A 16,107-nucleotide genomic window follows, 5' to 3' on the forward strand; every position below is an offset into this window, starting at 1 on the left:
CTGATCTGCTGAGTCTATGAGACTATCAAAATGTCAAGTTATACCACCATACGCTGTTTGTTATGCAGTCACAATAACTGAAACAGTAACAAAGATTCCAACATGTTGTGTGATTTTCCCATGGTTATGCTGTTACAGGGCAAGGATCCATCACAGAGCTGAGGCAGCAGCAGCCCACCTTTCAGTTCTTGCAATTACCCCAGAAAGATTTCAGACATGGTGCTCAGAGTAGTGGGCATGAATTATAGGGACAGGAAAAGGGGACACTCTCAAGGGACAGAATTGGTCTTTTAGAGAGGAGAAGGATGGCTCACTCCTCCTGTCCTCCAGTTTTATTGTGTTTCCAGAGCTTCACCCAGGGGTACCTCTTGACTTTTAACTGACAACAGGATGGCATTGGACTTTCAAGTCCCCACTGTGTGTGGTAAAGGTCCAGGGCAACTCTAGGTCCTGTTGGCCCGTGCTGACTGGTTTAACTGGAACTTGTTCTGACAGACCTTACAGGTAGGAAGAATTATCCTTATCTCCCTGAGTTCTGGAAGCTGGTCTGTGAAACGGTCACAAAATTCTGCCCCTTCAGGGTAACTTGTGTCCTTCTTATCATCATTTCAGGCCTGCGTTTCTCCCTCAGAGAGCAGGTTGTCTGTTTGCTGGAGAATGTAACAGATTCTGTTGACTTAAGCCAGGCAGGGTTGCAGGTAAATTCCTTTTAAAAAGAAAGCATGTGGGGCTCAGCAGAGTGAGCCTGGTTTATAGGATCATCTCTTTAACCTCATTTTCCTATCACTGATGTCTACCTGTGACTTACCAAAATGACCAGAAAATGGTGGGATGAGGATTGGAATCCAAGGCTGTCTGTGCTTTTGCTATTATCCTGATGGACCCAGACCAGGCCACTCTGGGGCATGATGGAGGAACTTCCCTCTCTGGAAATGGCCTGAGAAATGACACCACCTCCCCCAGCAAGACTGGTTTCAATAAATCGTTATTGCTGTTTAAAAATGCTAGCAGCCTCACAAACCATGAAGCCAAGACTTAATGGCATTCCAAACTGTAAAAACTTCATTATTTCCACGGAGAATGCCTTGGCGCGTTTATCAGTATTTTATTAAGAATTACCATGCATATTTAAAACAAAACTACACGTGTCAAAACCATTGAGAAAAGCATTAGGTAATGCTCAGACGTGGCTTCCCAGGAGCGCAGACAAGCCCTCATTCTCCCCGTCCCTGTGTAGACGTAGATCTGGGGCTTCTGCTGGGAGAAGCTCATTGTCCCTGTGGGTACAGTCACAGTCGGCCCCTACCCACTTATTGTATACCCTTTTGTCCATTTTCTTCCTCTTTTTTTTTTTTTTTGGTTGTGCTGGTTGAAAAGCACCTTGGGAAACAAGGCCTTGAAAGGCAAACTCTAAGACAGCTCAGGAGCAACTGTTGCAAGAGCTGCTGGGAATCAAGTAAACAAGGAAAGGCAAGCCTGGGTAATGGAGCAGGTGAAGAAAAAAAAAAAATTAAAAAAGCAAAAGCCCAGGATCTCAAATCTCAACCAAACAGATACAGCATGCTTTAAAAAAGAGATTATTGTGATTTAAATCGACTTTCAAGCTAAGCCTGGAAAAACATGGGGGTCTGGCCAGAAGCAGTTGAGCTTTGATGCCTTTTCTTTATTTTTACATCACATTCCAAGTATATTTAACAGTTTTGCCTTTTTTTTTTTTTCTCTTTAACCACAGAGCTCCTGGCCTGCTCAGTCCAAGTGAACTCCAGACAACCCATTTACTGTTCAGCTCTCCGCCCTGCTGGCCAGCAGTGCCCATCAATTTCGAAGGCCACTGCGTGTCTCCATCACAGAAGCCTGTGGTAGAGAGAAAAGCAGATCCAGGTGTCCTGCTGTCTTGAAGTAGAGGCCCCAGGCCCTCTGGAAGCACAGCTGGCCGCTGGAAGCCGGATGGTCTGTCTTCCCTGCCCAGTGCCCACGGTGCACTGCCCGCCATTTTCCTTCCTTCTGTCTGTGCAGTGAAAGATCCTTTCAATCAGCAAACTCTTCCTGCACTTTACGAAGCCCCCCGGCCCCCCTCTGGCCTCCAGAATTTACAGTGCCCAAGCTTGTCAGTGTGAGGTTTTTTTCTTCCTTTCATTTCCAAATGTCCTACTTTCTATGTGCGCAACTTCGTAAAAACTTAGCCAAGTAAACAACAAAGCATCAATATTGCAAAGAGTTTAAATTTCCCTCTGGGACTGGACAGAAAGGACTTTTGTTCTCTCTCTCTCCTGCTCTGTTCTCCATAATCATCTCTGGTCCCAGGCATTTGGCACTTGGGCTGGCAGTGCCTGTGTCTGGGTAGTGACAAAGCCCCTGGTCAGGTGGCTGCCTGCTTGGGGTCCTTCTGCTTTTCAGACATTAGAACCATTTTTTTTTCTTTTTTATGCCTCCAACTCCCAGCATTTAACTCCTGGCTGTGCACTGAACAAATGTATCCTTTCAGAGTGGGTGAGTTTTAAGAGGAACTCACCAGAACTCTATTTTTTCTTTATAAATTTATTCATTTATTCTAATTAGGTACATATGATAGCAGAATGCTTTTTGGTTCATTGTAGCCAATTGCAGCATGACTTTTCATTCCTCTGTACAAGATGTAGTGGCACACCATATGTACAGTACCAAGGTAATAATGTCCATCACATTCCACCATCTTTCCTGCCCCATGACTCCTTCACACCCCTCCCTTCCCTTTGCCCAATCAAAGTTTCTCCATTTTCCCCATGCCCCCCACCCATTATGGATCAGCATCCACTTATCAGAGAGCACATTTGGCCTTTGGTTTTTTGAGATTGGCTTACTTCACTTAGCATGATATTCTCCAACTCCATCCCTTTACCTGCAAATGCCATAATTTTATTCTCTTTTAATGCTGAGTAATATTTCATTATGCAAATACACCTCAGTTTCTTTATCCATTTACTTATTGAAGGGCATCTAGGTTGGTCCCACAGTTTAGCTATTGTGAATTGAGCTCCTATAAACATTGATGTGGCTGCACCACTATAGTATGCTGTTTTTAAGTCCTTTGGGTATAGACCAAGGTGTGGGATGGCTGGGTCAAATGGTGGTTCCATTCCAAGTTTTTTAAGGATCTCCATACTGCTTTCCAGATTGGTTGCACCAATTTGCAGTCCCACTAGCAGTGTATGAATGTGCCTTTCCCCCCACATCCTCATCAACACTTATTGTTGTTTGTATTCTTTATAACTGCCATTCTGACTGGCTTGAGATGAAATCTTGGAGTAGTTTTGATTTGCATTTCTCTAATTACTAGAGACTTTGAACATTTTTTCACATATTTGTTGACTGACTGTATCTCTCTTCTGAGAAGTGTCTGTTCAGCTCCTTAGCCCATTTATTGATTGGGCTGTTTGTTCTTTTGGTGTTAAGATTTATAAAGAACCCACCAGAACTCTAGATGCCGGTGTTGCTGGGATCCTCAGAAACGTATGACCTTTTCTTTGGGGACCTTAGACCTGGCGGGAACTTTCCACAGGATGAAAGGCAGGAGGGATGGAGTGGTGGGCATAACTGTAAACAGGCACTTCTGACTGGGTACAAGCCATGGGAGGTCTCATGGGGGAGCAGCTCAGGATGACGCCTTGGGCAACCTGTGTGTGGGGGATCTGTGAAAAGTGGCCTCGTTCCCTGGGCAATCTGTCACTTCAATTTCTCAAGAAGGGGGCTTGGGAGACTGGTAGGAACTTGAGAAATTTCAGTTCCTTTGCCTGTACAATGAGAATAAGTAATGCTACATATTTCAGAGGGCTGGTATGAGAATCAATGACTTAGGGTAGGGGACAGAGAGAAGTTCAGGTGTGGCCACGGTTGGAGAGCACACTGGAAATACCCCTGAGTCTGGGTCTACCTCCTCTACATGTACTCTAAACACAATTTCTCTTCCTTCTTTGTAAGGCAAGAGGAGATGTTCACTGATTCCATAGACAGCATTCCAACCAGGTAGTCCATCAGCACTGTAGGTTCAGAAATAAACATGGAGGGAGTCCTGCTCTCCTGGAGATGGGGGTCTTTAGCCACCCATGTTGGGCAGGGGCACAAAAGGGAAGCTTTGGGAGTCCAGAAAAGCTCTGAGCAGGTTTTTGGGAGGATGGTACATCTGAACAGCCGCCCTCACTGCAGAGGGCAAATGGTAACATAACACAGGTGAGGCCTCCTTCACCAAATCAATTCTTCCCACTGTAGTGTATTGAAAGGAGATTAAAAAAAGAATCTGCAGAACACGGAAGCTCAATGACTCCTTGATTCTGCACTAATATCCTTGCCCGTTTCTTGATACGTTTTCAATTTACCTTTGTGGCAATTTACACTGAAGGAAACTGTCCAGGATCAGTACCAGAGGATTCAATGAAATAGGTCATGGAGTTAAATGCTGTGGCAAAACACAGGGCTTAATTTTATAGATAAAATTTAAACTGCTTAGCTCCTTTTTTTTTTCATTATTCGTGTTAAGACTGATATTACACAGTGGCAGAGGGATGCTTCTAGAAACCAGGAAGTCATCTTCCTGATTCCATAAGCAACTGTGGGGATGGGGGTGGGCATGCGCTCTGGCCTTGCAGCTAATAGATATGGCCTTAGGGCCAAGACCTGAGTGGTCCACCTTCCACTCCCTCTCACCTGGCTGCTTGTGGACAGGACTCTTGCCTCTGCTGGTAGACAGAGCAGAGGACAACACTCCAACACGGGTTCTGTTGGAACTTCTCGAAGCCAGGTCAGCACTGAAGTCATTGCTAATAACACACATTCCTGGCAGCACAAGCTGCTCCCTAACATCGAGGCGTGGGAACTTGATCCCAGGTGATCTCTACACATTAGTGGAGAACCGCAGACTGATGGGAGCTGAAAAGACCACTTCCTTCCAGTCATCCGAGGTTAGTTCATTAACCCAGCTCCAGGCTCCAAAGTAAACAAGGACCACTTCTCTATAATAACCAAATTACCAATTTTATGAGTATGGAATAAAAGGATATGGGTTTCTTAGGTTGTAAATGTTTTATAGAGTTAATGCAATTTCATTTTTGAGGCTGGTTTCTAATAATACCCCTAATTTACATGTCTAATGTATTCCTTGGTCAATTCTGCTTATGGAAATTTAAGATGATCTTTTCCATGTGTAATGTAAGACATAATTTAAGCTAACCTAAAGCCGGCCGTTCTTACCAAGCACGTAAAAATTAGTCCCAACAGGGGATGCTTTTTTCAAAGTTTTATTTATTTATTTCTTCATTTCATGTGCTGTTTAGTGTTCCTCTAACTGTTCTGCATTATGGTCAACAGGGACCCTTCACCTCCTCCACAGAAAGAGGACCAAAGATGCTTGGGAAACACCAGAGTACACACAATGAGACAGATTTTTGCTGCAGACTATAGAGGCTCTGAGAGTCCAGAGCACATGGATGTATACAGCAGCTTTCCAAGAAGAGGAAAGAAATCCTAGGGTTTAACTAGCTCATTTGGCTTTCATGGATCATTCTTTGGAATAAGTGTTCAGAAAGCCATGCTTTGGGAAATATTTGGTGAACTCCATCTGCAGATTACATCATGGAATGAGAGTGCTTTCAATTGGTTGCACTATCCATGAGACTCTGGGAAATTATAACTGTGGGTGTGATAGGATCATTTGGGGGAATCTTCCTCAAATAGAAATCTCCACCCCTGTCATCCAGGTTTATATATAAATAGCAACCAGCATCTACCTGGTCATCTCCAACACTGCTACCATCAACTTCTGGTCATCATGCCTGGCCACCAGCCAGATCCTCATAACCACCATCCTGCCATAATGAACAAGACCAGTGGACACCATCACTGTGACCTTTGCCTCATTACCACCACCAGTGTCCCCATTGCCATTCCAATAACTCCAACACCATCACCACCACACTGACCCCAAGCCCGCTGCATCGTTACCACCATCACCGACGCTCCTACTGGTGCCGTCATCCTTCCCATGGCCAGATAAGGAGAGGAGGGGATATAGAAAATACAGTGTCATTATTCTAGGTTGTATGCAAAGTCTGGATGGTAAATACAATTGCAAGTATTTCCCCGAGTTACTATGGCATCCCAATAACCATTGAGTGGAACTAGGTGTGGTACTAGCAGAATCCTGAGGTCTGAAGTCTAGAGTCTAACAAGACCTTCAGTTCAAAGCAGGGATCTCCATCTCACGGGTTCAACCTGCCACACAGAGCTGCATACCAGCTAATCTCATAGGAGGACTCAGCCCCACTCTGCCTTCAGATATGTGGATGGTGTCCTTGAGCTTGCCCTTGTCCTTGTCCTAGCCACAGGGCAATCATAAACTTTAAAAGCAGCACAAAGTGAAGCTTGTGTCCCCTTTGAGCAGGTACCTTAGGGAGAGTCACAACAGACCAGCTCTGAACTTTCTCAACTATGTGCTCTTGTTGAGTGTGTGAGTCATCTTTTTGTTACTGTGACAAAGTACCTGAGGAAATCAACTTAAAGGAGGAAAGATTTATTTTAGTTCATGGTTTCTGATGCTTCAGTCCATAGATACTTGAATCACTTGGCCTGAATGCTTTGGGCCTTTGGAAAGATAGAACATCTTGGCCATGTAGCAGGGAAGAGAAATGAGGTGGTGGGGTGGAGAGAGATGGGGGTGGGGAAGGAGAGAGAAAAGATGGGGCTGGGAGCTAAATGTATCCTTTCAGGATATTACCCACAGTGTTATGTCTTGGATCCAAGTGTCTCTCAAAAGCTCATGTGTGAGACAATGCAAGAAGTTTCAGAGGAGAAATGATTGGGTTGTAAGAGTCTTAATTCAATCAGTGACTTAATCCCCTAACAGGGATTAATTGAGTGATAATTGAAGTGGTGGGGTGTGGCTGGAGGAGATAGGAATTGGGGGGGTGGCTTTGGGGTATATTTTGTATTGCAGAATGAATACATCTCTCTGCTTCCTGATCATCATGTGAGCTGTCTCCCTCTGCCACACTCTTCTGCCATGATATTCTGCCTCACCTTGAGCCCCAAGGAATGGAGCCAGCCTTCTATGGACTGAGACCCCTGAAACTGTGGGCCCTCAAATAAACTTTTCCTCCTCTATAGTTGTGCTGGTCGGGTCCTTTAGTCACAGCAGTGAGAAAGCTGATTAAAACCCCCAGTGACCTGCATCCATCCACTAGGTCTCACTTGCAGTCTCTGCTTGTAGTCCCACTAATCCATTCAGTTATGAGCCCATCAATGGTGGATCCACTGAGGAGATCAGAGCCTCATAATCTAATCACTCCCCAAACCCCTGCCTCTCTACAATGCTACAATAGAAACCAAGCTCTACACACGAGCCTCTGGGGGTGCGTTAGTCAACTTTTAATCACTGTGACCAAAATAGCCCATAAAACACTAAGAGGAAGAGTCTACTTTGGCTCTGAGTTTCAGAGGTCTCATCCATGATTGGCCAATATCACTGCTATGGGCTAGAGGTGGGGCAGAACATCCTGGCAGAGGGCAGGTCTCAGGAAGCCAATCACCTCGCGGCAGCCAGGAAGCAGAGAGAGGAGGAGCCTGGGTGGGGTGGGGTGGGGGGACGTAATCAGAGGCCCATTTCCTCCAGCAGGGCCTCACCTGCCTACAGTTACCATGCAGAACAGCAGACCTTCCAAAGTATTAATTCACTGATTAGGTGACAGCGTTCACGATCTAACCATTTGACCTTGGAACTTTCCTGCATTGTCTATCACATGAGCTTATTGAGGGACACCTCACATTCAAACCGTAAAACTGAGTGATTCCATATCCAAACCATAATAATTAAGTTTTCTGAAAGTTACATTTTATGTATACATTGATATATATATATCAATGTATACATAAAATGTGTATATATATATATATATACACACACACACACACACACACACACACACACACACATGTGTCTGTATGTATAATAAAGATGCTAATGAGTGTTATATGAGTGTTAACCAAGTCTCAGGAACTGTGCTAATGGTTTCACATATACCATATTGCTTTTTTTTTTTTTTTTTGGTACCCAGGATTGAATCCAGGAACCACTTAGCCATATCCCCAGTCCCCTTTTTTTAAAAAAATATTTTATCTTGAGAGAGAGAGTGTTGCTAAGATGCTTAGGGACTTGCTAAATTGCTGAGGCTGGCTTTGAACTTGGAATCCTCCTGCCTCAGCCTCCTGAACTGCTGGGATACAGGCGTGTGCCACCAGATTACATATACCATCTTCTTACTTCTTACAACTCTTGTGTGGAAGAACTGTATGGTCACCTCCACTTTTCTGATGAACAAATAGAGACATTCAATAAATAGCCCAGGGATCTAAAGCTGATTAGTTGTACAACTAGGATCTAAACCCAGGTAATCTGTTTCTAGGACTGTGATTTTATTCCAAATGCCATTGTGAGCTCACCGTCTGTGTCCTGTCTATGCACATATGCAGTGAGTAAATGTCAGCGGCACACACACCAGCCTGCATGGGCTGATTTTGGAGATGTTCAGGCTATAGTTGATTATGTGTGACTTGTTTCATGGGCTGATTTTTGAGTGTAGCACCAGAGGTCATGCCAGTCCACTGAATTCTATGGGGAGAAAAAGATGAAAGGCCAGGAGCGCAGAGTGGTACCTGGTGTCCTGGTGGAGTGACACCAGTCTATGAGCTAAGTTCTCCGTCATCCATGCCAGTAGGATGCAGTGGGTGGGCTGCGGTGTCAGGGGTGCTTCTTGTTATTCTATAGCATATCACATGCATCAAAGTCTTGAGTAAAATTCCTTGGGCTCTAATAGCTGGAAAGTTTTCCAAGCACCTGCACAGACAGCAAGAGTCAGTCACTCCAGACAGACCAGCGGTGACTCTGATGAGAGGGCAGAGGTGCCACCCTGTGATCCTCAATCCCTCATCCTCCTCTTGATCATTCATTCCTAAGTCATCTTGATAATAGACGTGATCGATTGCTTTGCAAATCCGAGTATTGTTAACTTTTTTTGGGGAGGGGAGTGCTCGGAATTGAACCCAGGGCCTTATGCATGTGAGGCAAGCACTTTACCAACTGGGCTATATCCCCCAGCATGAAAACATATGTATACTCTTCACAAATACAGACAGAAACTGAAAGAGAAAGAGAGAGAGAAAGAGACACTTCCTCAAATGGCACTAAGTCACTGCCGCAGTCTAAGGGTCCACAGTGGGTCCCGTTGTCAGGGATGCTCAGACTCTGCTGTCAGGGAGGTTGCTGGGCTGACCTTAAAGATGCCCTTCAGCTCTAAATTCCCACCGCCACCATCTCCCTCATCTTCTCACTCTTCTTTATCAGTGCCCGGGATGTGGAGGCTCTGTGCTATGAGGATAGGGTTGACATCCTTACAGTCTTAAAAGGCAGCTGCCAGGATTCCCCTAAAGTCTCTTCATTGGCCCCGTGTCTGCGGTCACTTCCAGGCAGGAGACACTGGACAGTAGCTCTGTGTCTCTGGCTTTGAGGTTGTTGCTTGTTTATGAATCTGGTGCTCATTTTAACTAGACCAAGTACCTCTTAGATTAAGATTTTTCATCTCTGAAATGGGGAAATAATACCAACCCCATGGATGTGTTCTAGAGAGTAAATAACATAATAAAAATATTTTGTGAAATCTAAGAAGCTATTCACATGTCACATCATTACTATCATTTTGTTTTCACATGACTAAAATTTTTGACTATAACAATTAACTGAACTATGTAGATGATGATTTCAACATAATTGGCTTCCTCTGTACTTCCTCCTATTTATTTAAACTTTTGATTTTATAGTAGTTTTAGACTTAGAAAAGTATGAGGTAGCACCAAGAACTCCCATATTACTTTTGCTCAGTCTTTGTCAATGTTAGCATCTTACACAATCATCTATACCAGGAAATCAGCATTAACACCATCCGCTGATCTAGGAGCTTCCTCCATATTGTCCCCACTGTCCCATGGTGCCATTTTTCTGGTATCCTCCGTCTCTGCCAGTCGGGGCAGCACCTAGGTCTTTCAGGATCTGGACACTGGGAAAGTCCTGGGTGGTGATTTGGAGACCACCCCTCAGCCTGGTTCCTTGAGGGTATCTCATGACTGATGAAGCTCACTCATCTTAGGTGAGATACTTCACAAGGACTGCTGGTCCCTTCCCAGTGCGCCACGGCAGAGGGCACAGGATGCTGATCTGTCTTGATTCTGGGGACGTTAACTTGGATGCTTGGGCGAGAGGGTGTCTGCCAGACTTCTCCACAGTGGTTACTGTGCTCCCCTGTGTGTCTATAATCAATAAGTACCTCGTTGGAAAACACCACGAGGAGATGTAAATAGCCCACTTCCCTTCCTACTTCTGCATCTAATTTTAGCATCCACCAATGACTCTGGTTTGCAAGGATCCTTACTGTGATGTTTGTGAAATGTGTGGTTTTCTATTTCCAACATTTCTTCTATAGTTTTAATTAGAATTCGAACACAAGGAAGAACTGCCTTTTCTCCTGCCTTTACTTATTCATTTATTTTTATCAATATGGACCGAGGTGTATTTTATTCTGTTCCACAGAGTTAATCCAATATTCTTATTTGTTAAGTGATCTCAGATTTGTCCAGTGGAAGTGCCTTTAAGTTGCCTTCTCTCTGTCCCCTGTTATGTATTCAGAATCCCCTTGCTTTCTGGAACCAGGGGATGTTCAGGGTTATCCTGTAATGTCTCAGTCCAGCTGCTAGGTCAATCATTTTTTCCAGGGACTCTGGTTTTTGCTATTGAAGAATGGCATTTAGAAGCCAAGGGGGTTGGTTATACCCATTGCCTCTGGATGTCGTGGTTTCTAGACCTTCTTAGAAGAGAGAGCTTAGAAATTATATACTGAAGTGGCACCCCCTTTCTCCACGGAAAAGCCCGCTTCACCATGGCTGATTTTAGGACTGTCAGCAAAAGAGTCTCTGCAAAAGAGTCCATTGTAGATAAACGTCGGATTTTCATGTTGCCGTTGTACTTGGCCACTGGCCGAGAAGATACCAGCACTCCAGGTGCTGGACACCCCCTTACTAGTTTTTCACAAAAGTATCCAGTATAGTACTTTGAAGAAATGTGCAAACAAGGCCTCTGGCCTTGAGCTGGGGCTTCATAGAGATGTCTACATTTTTAAGATAAGTTACAAATGAGCTCCATGGTAACAACTGGCAGGGGGAGGAAAGAAAGGGGAGAAGAAGCTCTCCCCTTCTCAGGTGTTGTCCTTGAAGAGTTAACTTGCCCAGAACAGTGAAAGAAAAAGCTTCTTTATGTGAACTTCTGCAGACTGTGAACTTCTGAGCCCCTCTCCTTACATGGTGGGTATAAAACTCTGAAACTCCCTGAACTCAGGGTTCAGGGAATTGATTGATTATAGCAAAGGCTATGCCCTCTGAACCTGGCTGCAGCCAAATAAAACTGTTTCCTGCTGTCTTCGGTGCCTTGCCTCAACTGTCCCTACAACAATACCTGTGTGTATAATTTTATATCCACGATACCTGCATCCATGCCTACCTACTTATCCATGCTAGCAATATGCCCACACATCTGTTTTTTTCTAGAATGATCCATCTACACATACATTAAAAACTATGTGTTCGTGCTAAAACCTCCAACTCCAATTCAACACCAAAGATTTCATTCTAGTTTTCTGTCTTTGAAATGTGTAATCACTTTCTGCGACAATAAGAAACTGGGCTCTATCATCCACAATACTTACTTGCTTGATCCTAGTATTTACCTAAGGTAGTTCCAAAAATATTCACCTACACCCCTGTGGAAAACCAATGCTAGCTGAAGAACTGCATTGATGTGTCCATTTCTGAGGTTCTGAGCCCTGCAGGACCTGTCTTCATGTGCTCTTGTTCCTGGGGTCAGCTCCTCCCTTCCTACTGCCTTTAGTGTGCTGATGCATTCCTTCACAATACAGCCAGCTTCTCTTACAACTGCTTGAGTTATATTTGGGTTCCTATTGAATCTCAGCAGGCTTTAATTATACGTTTAGTTTTTCCTGGCTTGGGGGTTCTCTGTTCTAAGAGTCAGTACTGTAGAAAGAGGCACACCGGGGAAGAGTCCCTCGGCTCACCCCGTCTTCTGCTCCTTTCCCATCCCCCATTCTTTACACTTCCCATATACCACTTCCAGCCGCCAATCTCATTAGTTTATAGAATCTATCCTTAAATGATTTTGTCCTTTTAAATTTATTTTCCCTATAATTATCAGTAACTCATAAATTTCCCCAAGGTCTGACTCTGTCTTGACAACCTCATCTTTAGGAATATTTATACAGACACATCTATTCAATTCGTTTTAATTAACGCCCTTTGTGCTGCTGGGAATTCGACTTCACAGAATGTCTGATCCGACTGGATCTTTTTGAATGCTCTTTGCGCGAGGTTTCTTTATGGTCTGCTTAGCGGAGGAGCCAAGCGCTGGTCCCCGACTCTGATCGTCGCTTCCCATTTGCAAGACAGAGATGGTTACCAGCCCTGGCATCTCAACCCTGGAGCTGTCTCCTTGGGGACCTGAGAGTTTGGCCTGACTGGCTGGTGCAGCAGCAGCAGCAGCCGAAGGCGACAGAGAGCACAGTCTGTCCAGGAGATGAGCAGCCTGTGGCAGATGACAGCCCTGGCTCTGAGCTCTCTGGGACCTAGGCTTTGCCAAACACTTGCAGAACATGTCACCTGTCCGGACCTCAGGTGTCCTTATTCCTGTAAAACGGGAACATCAACACTTATCTCACAGGGCTGTTTGGAGGACACAGCATGGAAGAGACCCCGTGGAGGGGGGTGTCCCTCCTCACTTCATCCTTACTCTAAGGCAGTCATGTGCCAATTTGTTAATGTTTTGGGTAACTGTGGCTTGATGGGCAGTTGTGAAAAGTAATACAGAACATCCCATGATCGCTTTACCTAGTTACTCTCACTGGGAACTTCTTGCAACATTGTACTTCTGTACATTGAGATTGATAAAATCCACTGATCCACTGATCTTATTAGATGTCATATAGTTTGTTTGTTTGGGTTTCAGGGATTAAACTCAGAGGCATTCGACCACTGAGCCACACCCCCAATCCTATTTTGTATTTTATTTAGAGACAGGGTCTCACTGAGTTGCTTAGTGCCTCACTGTTGCTGAGGCTGGCCTTGAACTTGAGATCCTCCTGCCTCAGCCTCCCAAGCTGCTGGGATTACAGGGGTGCACCACCACACCTGGCTAGATGTCACAGTTTTATATGCACTAACCTGAGTGTGTGTAATAGTTTTATGAAATTTATCACATCTCTGGTCTTCATGCACCCACTGGTCAACACTCCACCCCCACAGAAAATTGAGCTGCTCTTTTCTGTCTATTTCTCTTCCCTCCCATCTCCCAAGACCCATCCCTAACCCCAACGACCACAAGTCTGTTCTTGAATTATATAATTTTATTGTTTCAAGAATGTATGCTAAGTGGAATCATATCACATATCACCTTTTAGGATGGGCATTTTTGATTCAGCATGGTTCCCTAGAGATTCATCCACGTTGCTGCATGAATAGCTCATTTCCTTTTATTGCAGAGGAATAGTCTAGAGTATGGATATATTCATCCCTTGAAGGACATTTGGGTGGTTTCTGGGTTTTTGCTATTATGAAAGAAACTGTAACAAATATTAAAAACAAACTGTAAAAAAACATACTGGTTTTTGTGTGAATCTAAGTTTTCATTTCTCTAGGATGAGTAACTGGGATGCGATTGCCGGATCATGGTGGTTGCAGGTCTAGTCTTAGAAGAAGCTGCCCAACTTCTTCCCAGAGTAGTTGAGCCTTTTTACATTCTTACTGTCACTTACCAGTGATCCAGTTTCTGAGCATCTTTTCCAGCATTTGGTATTGTTGCAATGTTTTTATTTTAGCTACTTTGGTAGGTGTGTAGTAATGTATTACTGTGGCTTTTAAGCTTTTAATAGTGTTAAATATCTTTCATGTGCTTATTTATTATCCATATATCCTCTTCCATGAAATGTCATGTCTTATGCCCATTTCCTTGTTGGACTGATTGTGTTTTTATTATTGAGTTTTGGGAAAGTTCTTTATGTATTCTAGATTCTAATCTCTTCTTGGATGTGTGGTCAGCAACAATCCTTTTTAAAAATTTTATTAAATTTTTATTTGTTTTAATTAGTTGAACATGACAGTAGGATGCATTTATGCACTTTGATATATCATACATAGACGGGACATAATTTCTCATTTTTCCGAGTGTACATGTTGCAGAATCACATTGGTCATGTAGTCCCATATATGCATACAGTAATAATGTCTGTTTCATTCCTATCCCCACAGTCCCTCCCCTCTCTCCCCATCACTTCCCTCTACCTAATCTAATGTAACGCTATTCTTCCCTAGTGCCCCCACCCCCGGTTACTGTGAATTAGCATCTGCATATTAGAGAAAGCATCCGACCTTTGGTTTTGTGGGATTGGCTTATTTCGCTTACATGATATTATCCAATTCCAACCATTTACTAGCAAATGCCATAATTTCATTCTTCTTTAAAGCTGAGTTGTATTCCATTGAGTATATATACCACATTTTCTTTATCCATTCGTCTATTGAGGGACACCTAGGTTGGTTCCATGGTCTAGCTATTGTGAATTGAGCTGCTCTAAACATTGATGTGGCTGCATCACTGTAGTATGCTGATTTTAAGTCCTTTGGGTATAAACCAAGGAGTGGGATAGCTGGGTCAAATGGGGTTCCATTCCCAATTTTCTGAGGAATCTCCATACTGCTTTCCATATTGGTTGTACCAATTTGCAGTCCCACCAGCAATGTAGGAGTGTGCCTTTTCACCACATCCTCACCAACTGTTTTTAAGGAATAATGCCAGTGAAGCCCAAAGGGAGGGGCCTTGTGAGGTATCTGAGGACCTCGCTGTGAAGCACACACACCTGTCCAGTGCTGTTCCAACCCCACCCTGGTGCAGCCGGGTCTGGAGCTAGAATACCATGGCAACTGCCCCCCCCCACAGACCCTTTCAAAGTCTGCCTCAGTGAAGCCACATCTCAAGGCAGAAATGCAAAGACAGAAAAAAAGACAGTTTGTTATAAGGTCCAAAAAGCACCTCTGTTTGAAAGAATTTGGAATGTAACACTGTAACCTCAAATCCTTGAAGCTTCCCATGATAGGCAAAAACTTATCTCGGTTCAAAACAATTGCTGGAGTAATTCAGCATTCTTAAGCCTATCTTCTCCAGAAAAATCTTTTAAATTAGAAATGGGAAAATGAATATTTTTTTTTCAGGTCAAGCTGGAGCACTGTCCATGAATATATATTAAAATCACTCTATTTGATTAATAAGCGTCTGTGTGAGCCCAAGATTAAAGCAACATGCTGAGCTTATATAATATTTACTCACGCTCTCCTGGTATCTCCTGAAGCCCAGCAGACCCAGAACTGGGGCTGTGGCTGCCTTAAATGGAATTATTATAGCTTAATTTCCCCCCTTATCTCAGATTGTACTGCACCACCTTATCATGATGCATTTAATTCTCTCCATATGCACTGTGTAATAGAGAATTAAAATTAAAATCACAAGGGGAGCGGAAGTGCTGTGTATCATGCCGGACACCCATCAGACATTTTTATTTAACACAGAAAATTGCTGGTGTGAATGTTATTACAATAAATATGCTTTAATTTAAAATGCAAGTCACTGAGAGGAAAAAAAAAACTGGGAGCCATAAAATATGTTTCCCCTCCTCAAGGTTGTCCAAAGGGGAGGAAAAAAAAAGGGCAAGTCTCTGGACTGGGTTGTTATCTTTACGATGCAATTTAATCTGGGATGCCACAAGCATGTGGAGCAGGATTGTTAGGAAATAACATCATAAAGTATCAAGGAAGGGATAAAAGAAAACAGGAGAAACTGTTTTGTGGTTTTTCTATCTTCCATGCATAGATATGAGAATATTCTGTTAACCTGTCTGGTCATGGCTTTAAATCAGCCCTGGGTTTGGGCTTACTTAGGACACAAGAGAAGAGACCTAGCACACACTGGATCTATCGCAT

General features: G+C 43.7%; 1 protein-coding gene and 1 long non-coding RNA gene across 12 annotated transcripts in view; one reads left to right on the plus strand and one right to left on the minus strand.

The window, feature by feature from the left end:
• The window catches only part of Nmnat3 (nicotinamide nucleotide adenylyltransferase 3), a 139,976-nt gene that overhangs the window by 58,027 nt on the left and 65,842 nt on the right, over window positions 1-16,107 (minus strand). The gene's annotated exons all lie outside the window — the stretch shown is intronic.
• LOC144376269 (uncharacterized) lies at window positions 1,631-7,133 on the plus strand. The gene is made up of 2 exons (XR_013436539.1): window positions 1,631-4,934; window positions 5,341-7,133. It is a non-coding gene; the product is annotated as an uncharacterized LOC144376269 (long non-coding RNA).

Source organism: Ictidomys tridecemlineatus, chromosome 3 (genome assembly GCF_052094955.1).
Source record: "Ictidomys tridecemlineatus isolate mIctTri1 chromosome 3, mIctTri1.hap1, whole genome shotgun sequence".
NCBI lineage: Eukaryota > Metazoa > Chordata > Mammalia > Rodentia > Sciuridae > Ictidomys > Ictidomys tridecemlineatus.